This window comes from Rattus norvegicus, chromosome 17, assembly GCF_036323735.1.
Source record: "Rattus norvegicus strain BN/NHsdMcwi chromosome 17, GRCr8, whole genome shotgun sequence".
In the NCBI taxonomy this organism is placed as follows: domain Eukaryota; kingdom Metazoa; phylum Chordata; class Mammalia; order Rodentia; family Muridae; genus Rattus; species Rattus norvegicus.
Genome location: NC_086035.1, coordinates 8,006,824 through 8,027,283, shown reverse-complemented (window position 1 = coordinate 8,027,283; position 20,460 = coordinate 8,006,824). Strand labels below are relative to the sequence as shown.

The 20,460-nt window shown below is 49.6% G+C and overlaps 2 long non-coding RNA genes across 2 annotated transcripts; one reads left to right on the top strand and one right to left on the bottom strand.

Moving 5' to 3' along the window:
• The first annotated feature begins 10,907 nt into the window (after nucleotides 1–10,907).
• LOC120097786 (uncharacterized) lies at nucleotides 10,908–13,758 on the top strand. Its single transcript, XR_010059059.1, has 3 exons — nucleotides 10,908–11,002; nucleotides 12,076–12,253; nucleotides 13,625–13,758. It is a non-coding gene; the product is annotated as an uncharacterized LOC120097786 (long non-coding RNA).
• Nucleotides 12,737–18,998, bottom strand: LOC134482670 (uncharacterized). Its single transcript, XR_010059058.1, has 2 exons — nucleotides 18,376–18,998; nucleotides 12,737–13,776 (listed from the first exon to the last, which is right to left on the bottom strand). It is a non-coding gene; the product is annotated as an uncharacterized LOC134482670 (long non-coding RNA).
• Nucleotides 18,999–20,460: the final 1,462 nt, after the last annotated feature.

Sequence of the window (20,460 nt, the reverse complement as noted above, 5' to 3'; positions counted from 1 at the left end):
CGTGTCCTGTGTAACCGCGTTCCAGGAAAGAGCTGTTGCTCTTTAATGTGGCGATTCTCCGATGCCTCATTACTAACTTAGGGCAGCAGCTGGAGGAAAGGAGACCATGGTTCAGGAAGAGCTCCGAGAATATGACCTTTGACCCCTGACAGTGTTCATGAATCCTGATACAAAGGGGTGGGTCAACCGATCGGTGCACAGAAGAGGAAAACCACACAGGGTTTCCCCGGGCCACATGAGGGGCTCGGGATTCCGTCCTGGTGGTGGTGGTGCCCTGGCTGTGTTTGAACAGAACACATCTGTGTCTACAGCTGTGGTTTTAAAAAGATGTCTCATAGGCTGTGAGAGGAGGAGACTAGAGAAAGCCAGAGACTGGGCAAGGCAGTGAGCAGGATGTGACGTCATTAGCCTGGGCCTAGCAGTGGAGTTGAGAGCAGGGTGGGCAGTTGGAGGAATGCTTGTCTTTTTTGAGTCATACTCCCCTGCACCTTGTCGGTGACAGCCAAGCAAGAAGTGTCCAGATGGGAAGAGGGAGGCCACCATCCTCTGTAGTCTGCTGAGTATGAAGTGGAAATGTCAATAGCTCACAGTGACACAGACTGAGCAGTGGTTCCCTGGGTGTAGCACCTGTAAAGGCATAGCGGCTGTTGGCTCCTGGTGCCCATTATCAAAAGTCAGGGAAAGTTGTCTCCTTCCTTCTTTCCTGCCTCCCCATCCCCTGGCGTCTGTTCGCACAACTGGTGTCCATATCTTTGCACAGAGGGTTCCCTGATGAGCTCAGAAAGCTACTCCCCAAACATGTCCTAAGAAAAACTGTGTGTCCCTGACCTCGGTTCCCTCCCGTGACATGGCCCCTCCCTCTTGATCACATTTTAAAGCCAAGTTTTCCCTCTGGATTTCCTATCCATGCTGGGAACAAACGGCATGCTAATATGTTCAACGGGTACCACATGTGGCAGCTCGGGAAGGAGGTACCAGACCGTGTGAGGGAAGTTGTGCGGCAGCGGAAAGTATCCATGGCGACGTCATCCTGTTTAGCAAATACACTTAAGAGAGCTGATGCCGGCCGGGACAATCAAACATAACCCAGAGTAGACTTAGATGGGTCCAAGTTCGGAGCCACGAGTTTCCACTGCGGCACGGAGAGGCAGAAATGGCATCCATAGATTTCGTGCCCGGAACATCGCCGCACTCCTGTGGTAGGCTTCGCCAGGCCACGCCCCTGTATCCAACTGTGTTGGCGTCTTCAGGAAGTAGCCGCAACTCGGGACAATATCGGATTTCAATCAGAAAATAATCCCCATGGCCTTTTCCCTGCAGGAAGTTGGAACATGCCTGGTTCACCGAATATTTCATCTTTATTAGTGTTTTATGTCTGCGTGGGGGGCAGGGGGGGTAAGGTAAGAACTTTAAGACAGAACCATTTTTAAGAGAAAGAAAGCCTTCTGTGTAAACCAAAGACACTCAGGTGATGTGACCAGCACTGATGAGAAGCTAAGTCCTTGAGCACGTCCTCACCGGTGATGTGGTTCCCATGCTATTCATCACCCCCCCCCCCCCCGGTCCAGCGTCCTCTGCACGCTGCGGCTCAGGAGGAATTACCTGAAGTTTATGTCTCTTGACCAAACTTGGCCCAGGAGAAAAAGATCAAAAGCAATTGCGTGACCGTGGTTTCCTGCTGGAAAAAATGGAAGGGCTGTGTTAGGCCATTCAGAATGCTTGAACGGAGCACTATAAACCCGGTTGCTTATAAACAACAGGGATTTATTTCTTGCAGGCTGGAAGCTGGGTTTTCCAAGATCAAGGGGCTGGCAGATGTGGTGTCTGGTAAGCAGCTAGCTCCCGATTCCCAGAGTGGAGCCTTTTCACCATGACCTCACACAAGCCTCTCTTCCCATTCATGAGGGCTCCAGATTCACTGTCTATCCACCTACCAAAGGCCCTGCTGCTTAACACCATCGTGCTGGGAGTGGGGTATACGTCGTTCAGACCTCAGCAACTTGCTCTCATGATGGCAAAATCAACACATTTCATTTTTACACACATAAGGAATAGCTAAGGAAATTAGAGGGTAACATATTTCCTTGAAGACTTGAACCTTGTGTCGCTCCCAAGTTACCTGCCTAGTTTGTGTGCTGCAAAGCTCTGAAGACGTGACAGGGCTTCTAAGTACAGTGAGCGACCAGTCTGTAGAGATGTGTGTAGTTATAGCAACCATGCTTCCCTGATTAACTTTAGATGGCTCGTGGTTGTGTGCGGGTTGGGGGAGGGGCTTTTTCCTAGTAGCCTGTATTAGATCTTCAGTAAGAACATTTCTGTTTGAGATAACTGTAACAAGTTGTGGATTATCAAATTGCTCTGAAAGTTTGTGATGTACAGAACTCTCCCCACACCGAAACTGCAGCCATCTCCAGGTCGGCTGGGCCACCTACCGATGACAGTCACAGCTGAGCTGATTGACTGTTGATGGTTGTTTTAGAACAAGGCAGGTAAGGACAGGGGGTGGGGAGGTGGGGGATGGGAGGAAGTAGGGGAGGGGGTAGGGTGAAGTGTGATTCCCTCTCCAGAGAATCCTGCTAGCCATTTGCATGCAGTTCTGACCCGAACTGCTTGTGGCCTCAGGATCTCTGAGTTATAGCTGGAGAAGGATTAGAGGAGGGAACACTAGCTCCACAGCCATGGGAGAGACATCAGCCATGCTAGGAACAGACCTTCCAATGTGGCTATTCAGGCTACCCTGCCGCCAGTGGCTCCTCCCCACTAACAAACTCTGCTTCCCCAGAGTGAGCTTGGCTTAAATGGTGCCAAGGAAGGTACATATTGTTTATATCTCCCCGAGGGAAGACATTTTTAGCAATACCATGGCTAACACGTTGCAGGATGTCCCCGAGGCTAGGGTTTTTCTGCGATTCAAACTGCTTTCTGGTTGCCTAGATATCCATTCTGAATTCTACAGTGTGCTAGGGGAAAACAACGTGCCTCCCACGGATCGCCAAGCAGCGATCATAAAGCAGTGTGTGATAAGCACTCAGCTGATATCTGAGATCATGGAGAGCCCGGGAACGCCAGCACCCTGCCCAGGTCCGCCTGTGAGAAAAGACTGGCTGTGAGAAAAGGCCCACACTCTTTCTGATGATTTTTGGGATTACTAGAACCAGAAAAGCGATTTTTTTTAGTTAAGAACACTGAAAAAGTCTATTTGAGGTTGCCTCATGTGGAAGGACTTGAGGTGGGCTCATGTGGAAGGACAGGAGGGAGGCTCCTTGCAGCCAGGAACAAGACAAGGAAGCTTGTTCAGCTTCTCCCTGGCCTCCTCTGTTTGACCCTTGGAGGTGATTGTCCAGCCTGTCTCCTGTTAGCCTGCAGTTCAGTCTCCCACCCCATGAGGGCGCTCTAACTCACCAGCGCACCTATGCTTACTTAGCAAAGTCAAACAGCCTCCCCTTTGTGGCGGAAAATCAAACGAGTCTTGGTTTGGCTGAGGACATCTTCTGGTCCATTTACCACCCCCAGGACCTCTCCTGTCCAGTCTTCACTTGCCAAGTTACAGAGAGAAGAGTCTCCGGTCTACGGTTCTGCCTTATTCCGCTCGGTCACGTGAAGGGGGCGCATGGGGTGGAGATGAAGGCAAGGGGAGCCAGAGGCCACGTGGAGCAGGACATAACTCACTTTATCTCGGCAACGCAGGCGTTTGTGTTGAGAAGGGCATTCTTCCTCCCTAGGAAAGAACATCTGGAACATTCCTCCAAACGAGGTTCAAAACAATGACTTCAGATGAAGCAGACTCGCTGGAGTAAACACAGCACAGAGGATCTCGTGAAGCTTGTGTGCGTGGACTCTGCCAGAGAGCAGACTCTGGGACTGAAATTTCAGGTCAGCTCAGAGTTACACCCCCACTCTCTTGCAAAAGGCTCTGATCCCATGGGATACTCCCGGGAAGGGCCCTAGGGAAGGTCTCAGTTGCTACCCAAGAGCAGAGAGGACCCCATGACAGACAAGGCACCTTCTGCCCTGTGGCCCTATTCCCTCCTCTCAGAAAGCCTTCATACTCGGCGGTCTGCCTTGCCCTGGACCAGACAAGAAAGTAAATCACATTTGTTGATTAAAAATCAGCCTTTGTGGAATATAAATACTCCTTTCAAGTAGCCATTACTCTATCCGCGGAGCACGCAGAGTCTGCTCTGCGTCACTTTCCCATTCAAATGCAATTCTAACAGAATCCCAGCTACCCGGCAACATCTGCTCCAGATTTCTCTATGATTTATGTGACCATGTGGCCAACTGCATGTATGAATGCAGATTCTGAGAGGGTCCTTGTTCCTGGCACAAGGAAAAGTTAGGCATCCAGCTAAGCCATCCGGTTTGTTTCATGTCTTAGGACATCACACGGTCAACCAGATGTCCATATATCCAAGTTTGTTATTTCAGTCAGCGGCACATAATTGCTTCAGATGTATATGCTCCCAGGAATTAATTCCGAATAGAGTATTCTGCGTAAGTCATCCCATGACAACTATGGGCAAGGGAGAAGCAACAGGTTCTATTAATTCCACTTGGCAGCTGGGAACTCTTGGTTATAACAAATCCAAGCAACTAGTACTTGCACGTGTATGGACATATACATCATGCATACACGTACATATAAGTAATATACACACTCATACACATACACACATACATACATAAACATACAAGCACATATATGCAACTCACATATACTTATATACACATACAGGCAAACATACATATTCACATGTACATACTAGTGCATGCACACGCAGATATACACACTCACATAAACTTGCTAACACATATGCAATTCATACATACTTATACACACAAATATGCATACATACACAAACACATATCTTCACATATATGCATGCAAATACTAATGCATGCACATACACAAATATACACACGCACATACATAAACATGCTAACACATATATGCAGCTCACAAATACTTACACATACATGCATGCACATACAAAGACTCATATATACTTATACACACACAGCACACATGCATACATGTATTTATTCTTCTTGGTGGATATGTTAATCTCAAACATAAAATTCGTGTCAATAAAATAAGAAAAGTGGCTTCCTGCTCTCTCGGGCTGTATCCCCATACCCACCCCTCATTCATTAGAATATCAGTAGAGGTGTCACCTAGGAAAGGGACAGATAAGTGCCTGTTGTCACTCTCAATCATACTGAATCAGATCGGTTGCTCTCTCTGCCCTCCACACACACTACTGCACATATGAGCACACACATACCAGGGCTTGAAAAGGGAGTTTGCCCTTCTGTCTTCAGCTGAGTGAGGACAATGTTCCTTCCCTTCAGAGGACACAGCATCCATGGCACCATCCTGGAAACAAAGAGGCCCTGTCCTGTAGCTGTCTTGAGCTGAGCTCCCAGCCATAGGAATTCTGTCATGTATCAAATCGCTCACACTTTAGTATGTCGTTAGAGAGGAATGTAAGACTAAGACAAGACATTTTAATATTAGTTCTGCGCTGTCTAAAAAATTATTTTTTTAAAGCAATGGGAGTTCTTGGAAGAATTTCAACCAGGGAACTAAAGAGAATGGAGTTGGAATTAAGACCCATACAGGAGCCAGGTGTGGTGGCTAGAGCTTCGATCCCTGTGCTCCCGGTTGGTGATCAGAGCTGCGATCCCCGTGCTCTGGAGGCAGAAGCAGGAGGACCTCAAGTTTTGAGAAAGGAAAGGGAAGAAGGAACAAGGAGGGAAAGAGAAGAAATGGAAGAATGGAAAATAAAGAAGGAAAAGGGGGGAGGAAACTTTTAGATTTGTGCTGGGGTTGTGAATGGAGAGTTCAGACCCAGGCTCAGCTAGCCCCTCACTGGCCCTTTGAATCAGGAAGAACTACATTTTTTTGAGCCTCAGGTTTGTCAATAAAATGAAGATACCGATGTTCTCCTCTAGGTTCGTCGTGGGGGTTTCAATATAAATGGCTCCAATCATAAATGTGTAATGACTGTCTGGCCCCCTTCTCTGTGAATGGGCTTCGTGGACGTAGTTGCGCAGGCTTGGAAAGGAAGGCTGAGGGGTTCAGCATCTTCCTGCAGAGAGATGGGTGAGCCTTGATTTAAAGAGAGAACGCTGTAGATTACCGAGTGAGGCAGTGGGCAGGGCTGGGGACTGTCAGTGGACAGAACTGACATTAGGGTTGGGAAATTCGGGAAAGAGAGGGCATCTGGCATTGGTTCAGTGCAGAGGTCAGACACAGCAGCTACCTGAAGGTACAGATGTCCCTGTAGTGCTCTCCCAATAGCCATCCTTTGCTGACACCCTCTCCCTCTCTAAGTCTGATATTGGTGATTTGACGCAGCATACACCAGCAGCCAACTGAGTCCCGACCACCTCTTGCCAGTCACAGACAAGCTGGAGCCTCAGGCTTTTCAAACACTATGTCCCTTTCTAACTCTCTACTTGGATTTTGCCTGTGCCCATTCAGGGGTGCAGGCTTTTCAAGGGTTGCCTTGGCCACTGCACTAGAGAGGATCAGTCCTCTGGCAGCTAAAGGGGGCATTCGAGACCTATACCTGGAATATGAAGTGTGTGTTCAGTAAGAGGCTCAGAGCTGGTGTCCCCTGCCAAAGAAGGCTGACACAGGACTCTGAGCAGGGCAGCGGTAGGGGTGCTTGGTGAAGCAATACCTCTTTTTCTGAACAGTGTCTGTCATTGACACCCAATAGCTTGTTTTCCCCGGGGACCTGGGCCACCCAGCTGCCCGGATGTAGCAGGGAAAACCAAAGGCAGTCGTTGCAGATCCTGCTAGGGCTGTGCACTGATTTTGTAATCATGTAGAGCAAACGACCTTAACCTTAGCGGGTGAACGACCCAGCGTGCTTTCCCCATAATAACCTCAGCGTTAGGAGTTGTGCGCAGAGACCAGCTTCTCGGGAAGGGTCTAGCCAGGCTAAAATCATGGCGTCTGCTGTGACTGACCTCATTGGAGCTCAGGCTCCTTCAGGATCTCTTGGATTCTTGTCAGAGTCCAGCTAGTGCTGCTGTGTGATTGAGACCTCAACCCCACCCCCTAACCCCCATCCAGCCCTGCAGTACCCGCCATAGCAAGTTCATAGCACAGAGCCAGCAGGAGAGGGATTGGCCTGCTCTTGTTATGTCTGCAACGTTTTCCTGCTCTGTAAGGGAACTGAGGTGTGATATGGCACCTCCTATCTTTACAGGACCTACGTTACGTAGTATCCCAGAGAAGAGCACCGCATAGATACAGACACTCGGTCTCTCCTGGAATTCTGCCAACATGGTTTTCCCTTTGATTCCATTTCTGCACTTGAAAGAGAGAGGCTTGAGGCTGGAGAGATGGCTCAGTGGTTAGGAGCACTCACTGGCTGATCTCCCAGAGGTCCAGAGTTCAACTCCCAACAAGCACATGGTGGCTCTCAACCAGCCGTAACTGCAGTCCCACAGGATCCCATGTTCTCTTCTGGTGTGCAGACACAAGTGCAGACGGAAATCCATACACATGAAATAATAAATAAGTCTTTTTTAAAAAGGAAAGGAAAGAGAGAGGCTTGGGGCCAGCTGCTCTCGGCTTTCACTCTGCACTTTGGTTGTCTGTCCAGCTTCACTTTATGGTCATGGACTTGACGTGTAAACATCTTGTCAACCAAACTACACCCTGACAATCGAGGAATCTCAGAGAAGAGTGCATGCTGAGGAGAGGAACAGCCAGGGGACAGCAGGCAGCTCTGTGTGAGGGGACAGTGTCTGGAGACTCCTTGGAACCATTGTACACATTCTGTTCTCCTGAGCAGAATGTGACTGCACTGCAGTGTACCCACAAGTCTGCCATGGCCGAGGAAATGGGAATGAGTGCAAAGCCAGTGAGTGTGTGTGTGCGTGTGTGTGCATACATGTGTGTATTCATGTGTGTGTATGTATGTGTGTTTGCATGAGTATGTGTGTGTGCATACATGTGTGTATTCATGTGTGTGTATGTATGTGCGTTTGCATGAGTATGTGTGAGTGTGTGTGCATACATGTGTGTTCCACGAGTGTGTGTATGTGTGCATGTGTGTCTATGAGTGTGTATGCCTGCATATGTGGGAGTATGTGTGATTATGTATGCATATGTGTCCATGCTTGTGTGTGTCCATGTGTGTGTCCATGCTTGTGTGTGTGTCCATGTGTGTGTCCATGCTTGTGTGTGTGTCCATGTGTATATCCATGTGTGTCTACATACATATGTGGGAGTATGTGTGTGTGCATATGTATGCGTGTCCATGTTATGTGCATATGTGTGTGTCCATGTGTGTTTACATGCATGTGTGTGAATGTGTGAGATTATGTGTGTGTCTGCATATATGTGTGTGAGTGTATCTGAGTGTGTGTGCATGTGTGTCTATATGGATGTGTGCATGTGTGTGAGTGTGTGAGAGTATGTGTGTGTCTGCATGTGTGTCTGCATATATGTGTGTGAGTGTATCTGAGTGTGTGTCTACATGCATGCTTGCATGTGTGTGTCCGTGTGTGTGTGTGTGTGTGTGCTCACTCCCTTGTCTCTGCCATTACAGCTAGCTTGGTGTGGGATGCTGGCTGCTCCGTCACCCTGGACCACGAAGGGTAAGACAGAAGCCAAGCAAAGCTCTACCCAAGCTACCATAGACTGGGACACGAGTTAGAAGTCTGTGTTCTTTAGAATCCCTGCGATCGGGAGCTGCTACTGTAGCTTGGCACAGATGATACAAAGAGGGCCCTCATCACTGAACCACACTGCTACCTTCTCTCTTCCCCGGGGGATGCTCATCCTCACTGGGACTCTGGTCTAGTAGCTTCTGTGAGGAAGATAGTGAGACCCAGGCTTCATGAGAGGTGAGGGTGCTGTTGCATAGCAACTCATTTATTATCCTTCAGGCACCGTTGCCTACTGGCTGCCTGTGAGAAGACGCTCTTCCCCACCCTTGGACTTCAGCCCTCCTCACAAATAAACTATTTTTGTTGAAGAACAAAAACTGTAATTAGCACATCCAGAGGAAGCTGCCAGGCAGGCAGACTCATCTTCACTGACTTGGACAGGCCTCGATGTCCATGTTTGAAAGCCTTGTCCCTACACACCTGCAGCGTCCCCTCCTGTCTTCTGCATCCACACTGTCGGTTATGAGTAGCTTCGTGAATCTCGTTTTCCAAAATTCCCATGGCGTGAGGTCTTTCCCTTTCTGACTCCACATCTCAAAGGCCGGTCAGCCTTTCCCCTTCCAGACAACTCCGAAACTCTCTGTCTCTTTTCAATGTTGTCTCAATTTGCAGCTGTGCTTTGGCCTCCCTCCCCTTATAGGGGGGCCCCTTCTCTGGGTTTGCTTTTCCCCCTTTGTCTCATTTTAGAGTTCTGGGGGTACTCCTCCCCTAAGGTCAAATACAGGCCTCTGTTTGAACTAGAACACTATTGACCACTGGTGCACAGGGCCTGGTGGAGGAGAACGAGACGGGGTGTGTGTGTACACGTGCACACGCGCCGGTGCCTTTGGCCTGTCACACAGTCACCATACACAACGGTGCACACTGATCTGGAGACAACACAAGTCACAATCTAGAGAGGTAGCGGCTGCAGGTGAGATCCAGAGGTGGCACCCAGGGAGAGACTGCCCTCAGACAGAGCTCAGTTGGGGTTATGGAAAATATACACACGAGCATGCCATGATGCCAAATGATGTTAATCTGAAGAAAGGTAAGACGCTCTAATAGGAGCTGGCCTCTAAGGAGTATTGCATATGTGCCGAGCAGTGAGCCCGCTCTGGTGAATTAGCCCCTGCCGCCTTTGCTGCCTACCAGGGGACACTAGTCTCCTACCCAGCTACGTGATAAGGAAGCGGGGGCTCAGAGGGCTTGGGTAGTTGACCTGAGGTAACACAGCAATTAAGAGAGAGCCTGGACAGGCCCCAGGCAGCTCCAATGCTTCTCCTTATACCCGATACACGACTTCATGCCCAATTCTGGCCAAATGGCTGTCCCTAGCTTGTGCCAGTGCTTGAAATGATCCCCTGTGAGGGACCCAGATTCCTTCCACCCCACCTATCTGAGACCTGCTTCCTGCTGGGATTGACTACAAAGTTTCCTCTCACAATGCAAACTGAAAAACCCCATTTGAACTCTATTGCTGCTGGCCCCAAGAGTGGCGGGGGTGGGGGGGGGAGTGAGGAGGGGGCAGTCCACAGATCTAGGCAGGGGCTTGCTGGAACCAGGGGGGGAGGGGAGGGAAGCTAGAGTTTATAGCCCAGGCTGCAGGCATCCTGCCTGCCTGGATGGTCTTGCCTTCCTGAGTAGGGGGGTGGGTGGGAACTGAATTATTATTGCATCAACTCCCTTGGCTCGCTGGAGACTATAGCTTCCCTCACTCCTTCCTCTGTGGCTCTTCTCTGTCTGTAAAATGGAAAGCAGATCCCGGGCTGACCCTGGAGGCTGTGAGCGGGCTGACACTGGAGGTGTGCAGAGCAAGAGCGCAAGAGCGGTCCAGGCCGCCATCTGTTTCTCATTGACTTCAATGGGGTGTGTTCCTCAGACAATGGAGTAGTGTGCTGGCTGCTCAGGCACAGCCCTGCCCCGTGACCCTGCAGCCTGTTGCCAGCAGGCTGGGAGAGGCCCTCCTCCACGGTGCAGCTGGCCAGGGACTGGGGAGCTGCTTCCTAGAGCGTGGGGGTGGCTTCCCCTCACCATCAGCTCTTCTTCCTAGAAAGATGGGCTTCAGCTGTTTCCCCAAGACTCCTGGTAACCTCCCTAAGTGTAATTTATGATCAGTGAGGAAAACCAGGGGTGATCGGACATACCCCCCCTACTTCCACCCCTCCACTGCCCCTCCCCTCCTCACCTCAGCGTTTTAGTGTGAGCTCTGCCAGTCTTTTATAGCCTTCCTTTAAAAACATAACAGCAAGCCAATGCACAATTCTGAGTCAGGGAGACTAAGTGCAGCATGCCGATGACCTCAGGCTGAGTTGTTCAGTATGACAAGGTAAATGCTCGTGTTTATAGCTTTTTCATACATTAAGATGTCTCTGTTGGGAGGGCCAGAGGGACCAGGACGGGGGCAGCTGGGTGACTCCAGTTCCACAGCCAGCTCCTGTTCCGTCCACTGTACACACTGAGTGGCACGCCATGTGCTCCTGCCCTGGTTTGACAGATTACTTGCCAGTCCGGTCCCCAGTCCATAGCCACGCTCTAAGAGCTGCCTGGGCCCTGTTCACAGTCCTACTTGAACCTATTTAGCAAACCACATGATTCCTGATCGTTCTCGATTTTGCCATGAGAATCCTGAGTTTCGTTCCGTGCAGACATCCTGGAGTCTGCCTCCCGTGACGTCCTAGTTCTGAGTGGTGGGCATGCGCACTTGAGAGAGTAACAATCTGCCTTGTAGAATGACTGGAACCCTGTGCCCGCCTTTGAGTGTTTCAAGAGAGAATTTGTTCATACGCTCATTGTCAATTTTCCTTATCCCTCTTTAAGTTCCCTCTTCCGGTTCTACCTAGCTGACAATTACGAAACTCCTTCAAAACTGGTTTCCAATGAGGACCTTGCTTTGCATGCCCCTGTTTTGCAACAGTGTATCTCAGTCCGCCCTTTGCCCTTTTGTCTTGTGTCTGGTGCTTTTGTATTTTGTGAGCTAAAGGTTTAGATTCAGTCAGTAGGAAGCAGGCACAGTGGTGTGAACCTGGAGGCAGAAATGGAAAGACTGTTAGAGCTAGAATTTGAACCCAGGAAAGATGTGTGGATCTTATCTCAGGCCAGAGTCAGGCAGCTGGCCGTCATCTTTTTCATTAGACTTCTCTCTCTCTCTCTCTCTCTCTCTCTCTCTCTCTCTCTCTCTCTCTCTCTCACCCACTCTCTCTTCTGTCTCTCTGACATATACACTCTCTCTGTGTCTCTGTCTCTGTCTGTCTGTCTGTCTCTCTCTCTCATTTTTGTTACTTACTTACCATCTCTACCTCAATATTAAGCAAACATTAGTACAGCCGGGTAGACATTTTACGCTCAAAGTCCGAATCATTATCTAAGTATAACTAGAATATTATTTATGTTTTGTTTCAGTCTAGGTTTTCAAACTTAAAAGAAAACCCCAACTACTACTCATGCAATTAATGGAATTCACAGATGCAAACACTGAAGTGCCTAATTCTCCCACGCTATCGGAAAGTTACCATCTCGCACCTTTAAACACTTTCAGCGGAGGTAGAACCCGGCCTGGTATCTGATGTTCGAAGTTAAGGTATGAGCTATAAGCTATAACAGAACTTTAGAATCATGGCCATACCTCATCCTCCCAGCCTCTGCCCCAGAATCCCCGATGCCTTCTCTATTCTGCCCCACAGGAAGGAAAAGAACTAGATTCTGCCTTGTGGGACCTTTAGAGATGACATGATTCTATCTGTGTTTATACTGAAGAAAATCCACAAACCAGTAAGGAGTGTGCACCCGTGAGCGGCCCTCAAGCTGCTGGGAATACAGGGGCTGCAGGACTGTCCAGCTGTGCCCTTACGGGGCACTTTCTTCCCTTCCCTCCCTCTGATCTTGTCCAGAAAAACATACACATTTACACACACATACACGTACACACACACGTACATATACATGCACACGCATGCACACACACACCATACACATACATACTCACATGCACACTGTACACACACATACATACACCCATGCACACATACACATTAAACTCAACCAGTAAACTGGCAACCAGAAATCAGAAAAACGGTTCCTCTTGGATTGTATAGGCCACAGCGTCTAGGGTCGCAGAGCAAAGAAGCTAACAGCAAGGAGAGGTCAGGGGTGAACAGGAAGTAGCAGAATGAAGAAAAACGAAGAACATGGCTGGTCTACTACCTAGAGGGAGTGCCTGTGTGCAATTCCTCGAGGACTTTTTGGGCTGACTCTTGCTTGCGGCTGGAGCGCACACCACAGTTGCTTTTTAAAGCCCAGTTAACCACAGTGTACTTGGAAGTCCCAAACAAAAGCCGTTCTAAAGGGCTGAGGATTCGGCTCCATGAGAAAGTGAATTGCCGAGCAGCATGAGGCCCTGGGTTTCCTCCCAGCCCCCAACACGCACAGGCAGAGAGCCATTTACAGACTAGCACAGTAGCAGATAATGAGTGCACAAGAATGCTTCAGTGACTGTCTCAGTCCTCCCTCAGAGGAACCCAAGTCACTCAGAGGCAGTGAGGTTTGGGGGGTGTTTTGGTCTTAAGCAGAAATTTGTTACTTGAGTTTCTTGAGAGTCGAATGATCTTGGTTTTTACATTATACTCCTGGATCTTCTTAGGTAGTTAAAATTAGGGCTACAGTTGTCGTTTAATTTTCCTGAGATGAACTCTCGATGTGTATGTAGCCTTGGCTGGCCTGGAACCCACTGTGTAGGTCAGATTGGCCTCCAACTCATAGAGATTCACCTAATTCTGCCTTCCAAGTGTGAGTAAAAGGTGTGGACAACCATACCCCTCCCCCGATTACTTTCTCAAATTTCCATATCCTGGACCCAAAGATCAGGAAAAGCAAACGAGTGCATTTTCCCCCCAGCTTAGGCATCATGTATTGAGTCTAGGCATCACTCATCGACTCCTCTCCTTCTTGCCAGGAAGACCGAGATTAGCTCAGAGTCCTGCTGAGTGCCATACTGTGGAATTCAGTAACCTGTACACACGGAGAGCCATCTGTCAGTCGCTGAGAAGGGATCCACATTTCACCATAGTTTAGACAGCACTGGTCATAGCTGGTGATCACCCTCACCTGTGGAGAGAAAGATCGTCTATAAGAGATGCATTGCGGGGTTGGGGATTTAGCTCAGTGGTAGAGCGCTTGCCTAGGAAGCGCAAGGCCCTGGGTTTGGTCCCCAGCTCCGAAAAAAAGGAACCAAAAAAAAAAAAAAAAAAAAAAAGATGCATTGCTTGGCTTTGCTGAAGTATTCCAGCTACAGAACCGCTGAGGGGAAAACGGCAAGCGTTCGATTGTGGAATTTTCTGACACACTCTAACTGGATGTCTGGATTGGGATCCATTCCTCCTTTATCATATTCTTCAGGCTTTGAGTCCTTTACAAGTCTGGGGGCCGTAGCCTGATCTACATTCGAGCCCTCTCTGCAGAACCCAACGACATGCATGCCAGAAGCGAAGGATCATGCCGTAATCTTAGCCGATGGAAGGCGAAGGCAAGAGAGTTGCCATGCCTCTGGGACCCCGCCGATGTTCTCTATAAAGCGCCAAAGGTTAAGTCCTAAGCCAACCGGGTGGGTGTCGTCATTTTATGATGAGTTTTCCTCCACAGTGCTATTGGTAAATTGGTCTTACAGTGTTTTTGGATGTGTTTTAATGAGAGCTCCTGTGCTACAGGTCCCCAGGGCCATTGTTTAGAAATTCACTAAATGACTCTCACCAAACACAGTGGCAAGTGCGCTCAGCCAGAATTCATGGTAGCCATGTCCCAAGGATGTTTGTAGACGTAGTTTGAAGACTTTCTCCCGGGGCCTGGGGGCTTCCTGTGTCCCTTCCCACGCATGCTCAGACAAAGGGCTTCCTGTGTCCACCTTCCCACGCATGCTCAGACAAAGCTACTTCTTATCAGGAAAACCGAGTTAACTGTGATCCATTTGCCTATTACCGCCCACCAGAGACTCGCTACTCTGGTCTGTTTCCTTGAGGTTTGATCAGGTACCGATGCGTCACACTCCCAGAAGGCAAAACAAATGTTCGACACCTGAGGCACTGTGTGACCCACCATAATTTAGGGGCAATCCTATAAAATGATAGAAATCCCACCAGCCAAATTCTCAGGCCCCGGAGAGCAGGCTTTACTCACGGTGGTCTCAGGCCCGCTTGGATAGCCACCTTCAAACTTACTTTATTTAGAATACTCGAAGCCATCTCAATTTGCACCCCAGTAAAATTGTATGCCATTACTCGGTTTTGAGATTGCTTTTGCCCCAGTTGCTCAAACTCTTGCCTCTAGATGTTCTGTATCGTGGACGGGACTGGGTGGCGGCTGGGGGAGGAGCCTGAGTCTTCCCCCTCTGCCCAGCGCTTCACTTTGCTCTCACCTGCTCTCTCCAAGCCTCGTGCTTGTCGCTATTGCTCATACACTTGGCTGCAATCTTAGCTCTGCTCCTTGTTGGCTGTCTTAGTTCCTTCTCTGCTCCCGTGGCTAAAATACTGAAAGCAACATAGCTGAGAAAGAGTTTGTTCTGGCTCGTGGTTCAAGGGTGCAGTCTGTCATGTCCGGGAAGGCATAATGGCAGACAGAAGAAGGAGAAGGCAGCTGGTGGCTTTGCAGCCACGGGCAGGAGGCAGGCAGGGATGAGAGCAGGTGCTCAGCTCACGTCTCATTCTGCTCACGATCCAGCCAATAAGATGATGCCACCACAGTTAAGATGGGTCTTCCTGCCTCATTTAACCAAATCTAGATAATCCCCCATGGGCCTAGTCAGAGGCAAGCCTCCTAGGTGATGTGTTTATAAAAAGATAAAGGGAAGGGGGATGTGTTCTATGGAGGTGTGGCGAAGTACGGGGAAAGGGGGTGCCTCCGTGGACCCATGTCGAGGTATCCCTTCCCCCTGAGGGACCAGCCACACGACGGAATGGTATAGAATAGAGTTTATTCAGGGCATGGGGAGGGGAGTTAAGAGGGTAATAGGGGCAGAGAGAGAAGAGGAGGAGGAGGAGGAAGAGATAGAGATAGAGATAGAGAGAGAGAGAGAGAGAGAGAGAGAGAGAGAGAGAGAGAGAGAGAAGAGGCCAGCCATGAGTACATGGAGAGAGGGGCAGGGGGGAGGAAATGGGGGGAGAGAGAGTGGGGGCAGGAAGGCAAGAGCAAAACAGGAGCAAGAGAGCAAGAGAGTGAGGAGGGGCAAGCGGCCCCTTTTACAGTGTCAGGCACACTTGGTGGTTGCCGAGACAGAATGCTAACTCTAGGTAAATTATGAGCCTGTCCTCTTGACAGTACTAACCAGACGTGGGGCCTCCTGAGTTTCTGTAGTAGCATTATGTTAAAAACATCCTTTTTGTTGCAAGCCCCAGAGCGTTGTTTTGTTTGTTTTTTTTTGTTTTGAAACCACCATTGTTTTCCTTCTTGCTGTAACCTTACCACTGTTTACTCTCAAAGAGTGAGGGGAGGGCTCTACCAAGACCGTTAATTCCCAGGGGAGTGGTGTGGGGATGTCTCTGGAGTTATGGTGTCTGTCAAGACCTGCTAGACCGGTGATAGAGTGGCAGGTTGGGCAGTGTATAGCTTAGAGCCCTGTTCCTGGTACCCAAAGGTTTTAATTCAGTAACCGTCCATTAAACTGCTCTATCCTTTTCCTCACTATCCTGTCCTGGGAGGACTAAAGGAAAGGTACGTTGGAGCTGGGGAGAGTGCCCAGGGGTTAAGAGCACTTTCCATTCTTACAGAGGACCCAGGTTTGGTTCTCAGCACCCACCTCAGGTGACTCATGACTGCCTGTCACCACTCCAGCGTCGGGGGATCCAATGTCCTCTATGGGGACCTGCATGTATGTGTGTATAGTGTGTGTGTGTGTGTGTGTGTGTGTGTGTGTGTGTGTTACATATAATATCTCTTCCTCCCTCTCCTTCCTCCCCCTCCCCCTCCAACTGAGTTTCTCACCTGGCATTTCCTTGACTGCTGATCCTAAAGCACCGAAGTAGCTGTTAACTTTGTTAACTTTCTGCGTCATCGTCTTGGGTCTCATGAGGTAGACTAGGGGGCCATTAATGAAGCATTTTTGAGCATCAAAGTCATAAATATCCTTAAGGGACTTTGTGACCATAAATAATAACACACCTTAGGCAATTGAGGGAGACTAGAGTTCCCTAGAATCTCCCTGGGGAAGTACAGACGGACATATGGATACCACCAAGGCCAGGTGGTGCGTAGGCTTACTGAGAATGAGTAATGCCGGAAATCAGAAGCCTGGCTTCCGGGTCCTGACTCTGGGATGGACTTGCTGGGTGACCTCGGACAAAGTGGGGCTCTTGCTTTGTTTACAAATACGGGGATTGGTCTGGAAAGTTTCCAATGTGCCTCCTGCTCCAACATTCATCTTTGTTTTTTGGGTGTTGTGATTCAGTGAGAATGCTTCGGAAAGAGGGATCGGCTGACCCTGGGCTGACTGATCAGCTCGGGCAGCCAAAGGAACAGAAGGAGCACAGACCTCCCCAGCCCAGCCTCGGTGCCAAGGTCCATCGTTTCTGCTGTAGTCCAACTTCTTCAGCGCATCTCTTTGCCTCTTGGAATCCCTCAGAACCAGATGGCCTGGGTGCCAGTTGACCACGTAGTTTACTGAGCTGTCAGTCAGTTTATCTAACACCGTGTGTGTGTGTGTGTGTGTGTGTGTGTGTGTGTGTGTGTGTGTGTGTATGCGCACATTGGATGGAACAGAAGAGAAAAATTGTGTCAGGCTCCCTCTAAAGTGGAGTCTGTTCTTCCTTTCAGGACTGATTCATTGGCTAAGCTTCAGCACTTGGACATTGCCTCATTCTGGCCGTGAGACATGGGCCTTCTGTTAGGCCAAGTTTAGGCAAGAGTTCCAAGGCACAAGTGAGTAATTTCTGGTGGATCGGGGCTTGCAATGCTCCCTCAGCCTCACCAGCCTGGCCCGAGGCCTCCCAGGCTCTTCAGGTGGATTTTTTCCCCTTGTGTTCAGATTCTAAATCTACCCTCTGACAGGCAGCAGTGAGTCAGTGCCCTGGTAAACAGCAGGCTGGCACCCAGCTGTCTGGTGGGTCTGAACTCGGGTGTGAATTCCCTTTATGCAGTGACTTGAAGATTTAAGGTCTCCAAGGGCTTCTGAGTCCCGTGTCCTCCCTCTGGAGGAACAGGTGGGGCAGGTCACTCTCTGTGGGTAAGGGGCTAGCTACCCTGTATCGTTTTCAGACATGTTTTGACTCCCAATCACTATAGGACCGAGAACATATTTAAAAGATTATGAGACACCTCTGAAACCAGATATTCAGGTTAATACGAAATCCCCTCTATGGGCGTAAATAATCTAATTAGCTGTAACACACTAACAGGATTGTCACAGCCCTCAAGTGTACTCGGAGGAGTTCTACCTCACACCCCTTTCAAGACAAGCCACCCGTGTTCCTCTCTGTGATAAACTTCAGGAGAAGAGTAGGGGGACCCCTGCATCCTCCACATCCTGAGATGCTTCAAGAGGGAAAGTACACATGTCTTAAAAGGATCCTTGTCTGTGGCTCTTACCAACCTCACTGCCTTGGGCCACCCCTAAAAGTGCACACAGCACCATGTGTCCTGCACAAAGGCATAGGCTGACCTACTTTCCACATTGCCGTTGCATCTCTGTAAACTCGCAGAGCAGAAGAAGCATCGACTCACCACTTCCGGCAGAATGGATGCTCCGTGGCCAGCTTGAGTCCTGGGAAATAGGTTGCACTGATCTTGTTAGTGCAGGTACAGGTCTGAGAGGACAGGTCAGAGCTGACCACATAAACAGCCTGTGTGTTCAGTCTCTGCAACTGATAAATGTTTATTGGACAGTACTGTGTATGAGGTGGCCCCCTGTACACTGGGCGCATGGAGATAAACAAGGAGTAAGATGACTGCCCACAGAGGTTTACACACAGTGGGGACACGTATAGTGAACAGACCACAAAACAAACAGTACAGATATTCAGACATAACAATTTGACAGGCTGCATGGAATCTGGCTTCTTCAGAGAAAGTTATGAATAATGAGAGGGAGAGAGAGAGAGAGAGCGCGCGCCAGTATACTGTTCCCGATGCAGAAGTAAACTTGGCACATTAAAGAAACAGTGGCTGGAGAACGCAGGGGTGGGTGGGGGTGAGGGCAGGCATGGCTGGCACGGATGTTGGAGAGCAGCTGGGACCAGATCCCACATGTGACAGGAAATGGACTGGCTGTCACTGAAGGGCTCTGGGAAGGGGCGGGGTAAAACTGTTCTTGGAGGCACTTTAAGAGGAGCCCTTGGTCGCCAGGCTATCCGTTCTTCCTGTGCGGAGATCCCTGTGCGTCCACCCACGCACCGTATTCCAGGGAAAAGGGATGGCTTTTGCAGGCATCTGGCCTGCTCAGCTGTTTGGTTGTTTGTGCAAGCCTTCAGGGAAGAAAAATGTCCTCGTAACAGAGTGGGTTCCTTGTAGAAAAAAGCCACACACTTGGCGTGGACCCACTTGTCCTCAGCCAAGATTCTTTCAGTTGGGAGTAACAAGCACAGTACAGTTAAGGGAGGTCAAAGGGCATGTGTTGGCATTCATCATTGCAGGGGTAAAATCTCGACATAGAGTCCCGGATGCAAGGACTCTATGTCAAGACGCTCTCTGTTAATGGAGCCTCCCCCATCCCGCACTCTTGGTGTTGATTTCATTCTCTCTTGCCCTAGGAGAGTCTTTTCCCACATGAAGTCACGGGCCTTGCCTCTGGAAGCCCCATATCGTGACTGATTATTGCTGCAGTCTGAACAGGGTGCTCCAAGCCAAGGTTGAGGTGTTTATAAAAAGATAGAGGATATGCCTTGGGTTTCAGCACCAATTTTGTGTTTATAAAAGGATAAGGAGAGGGGGACTATGGTCTATGGAGGTCTGAGGAAAGGGGGCGCCTCAGCCGGCCCATGCTGAGACATCCCTTCTCCCTGAGGGACCAGCCACACGACAGGGTATAGTATAGAATAGAGTTTATTCAGGGCATGGGGAGGGGAGTTAAGAGGGTAATAGGGAGAGAGAGAGAGAGAGAGAGAGAGAGAGAGAGAGAGAGAGAGGAGGAGAGGAGGAGAGAAGAGGCCAGTCATGAGCACATGGAGAGAAGCAGGGAGGAGAATAGGGAGAAAAGGGACAAAGAGGGCAAAAAAGAGCAAGAGAGTGAGGGGGCAAGCAGCCCCTTTTATAGTGTCAGGCACACTTGGCTGTTGCCAGGTAGCTGTGGAGGTGGAGCTTAGACAGAATGCTAACAAAGGCCTCAAATGAGTCCTCAGTTCTCCATCATGGGGTTCACTGCTTTGCATGGTAAACTCTATCCAAGGTCACCCAGATGTTCTGAGGAACTTCAGGGCTTTCCTCTCATGCGATTTTCCTGAGACTCTGGGATTCAACCTCAGCTGACCACCAGGAAGGCAGCCTGCTGAAAGATCTCCCCAGTAGGCCAGTGCGGTGTTTCTCCCGGACCTCGTGGACTCAGAATGGTGCTGGCATGCTAACGAAGGCTCTCCTTAGTTCCCGCCTGTCAGGAAGAGCTCCGGCCACATCAGCCCCAGGCTACCCATCCTGGAGGCCCAGGCATCACTCCCTGCCTGCCTTCTGAGTTCCGAGCTCTGACCTAAACTGTGCCTGGCTCCTCCAAAGGTTCCAGAACCTTGTCGAAGAAGGCCAACAGGCCGTTCCAACTCCTGATTGACGTCCCTTCCAGCTCATGACTGATGTGCTGGCTTTGTGTCCTCATTCCAGATG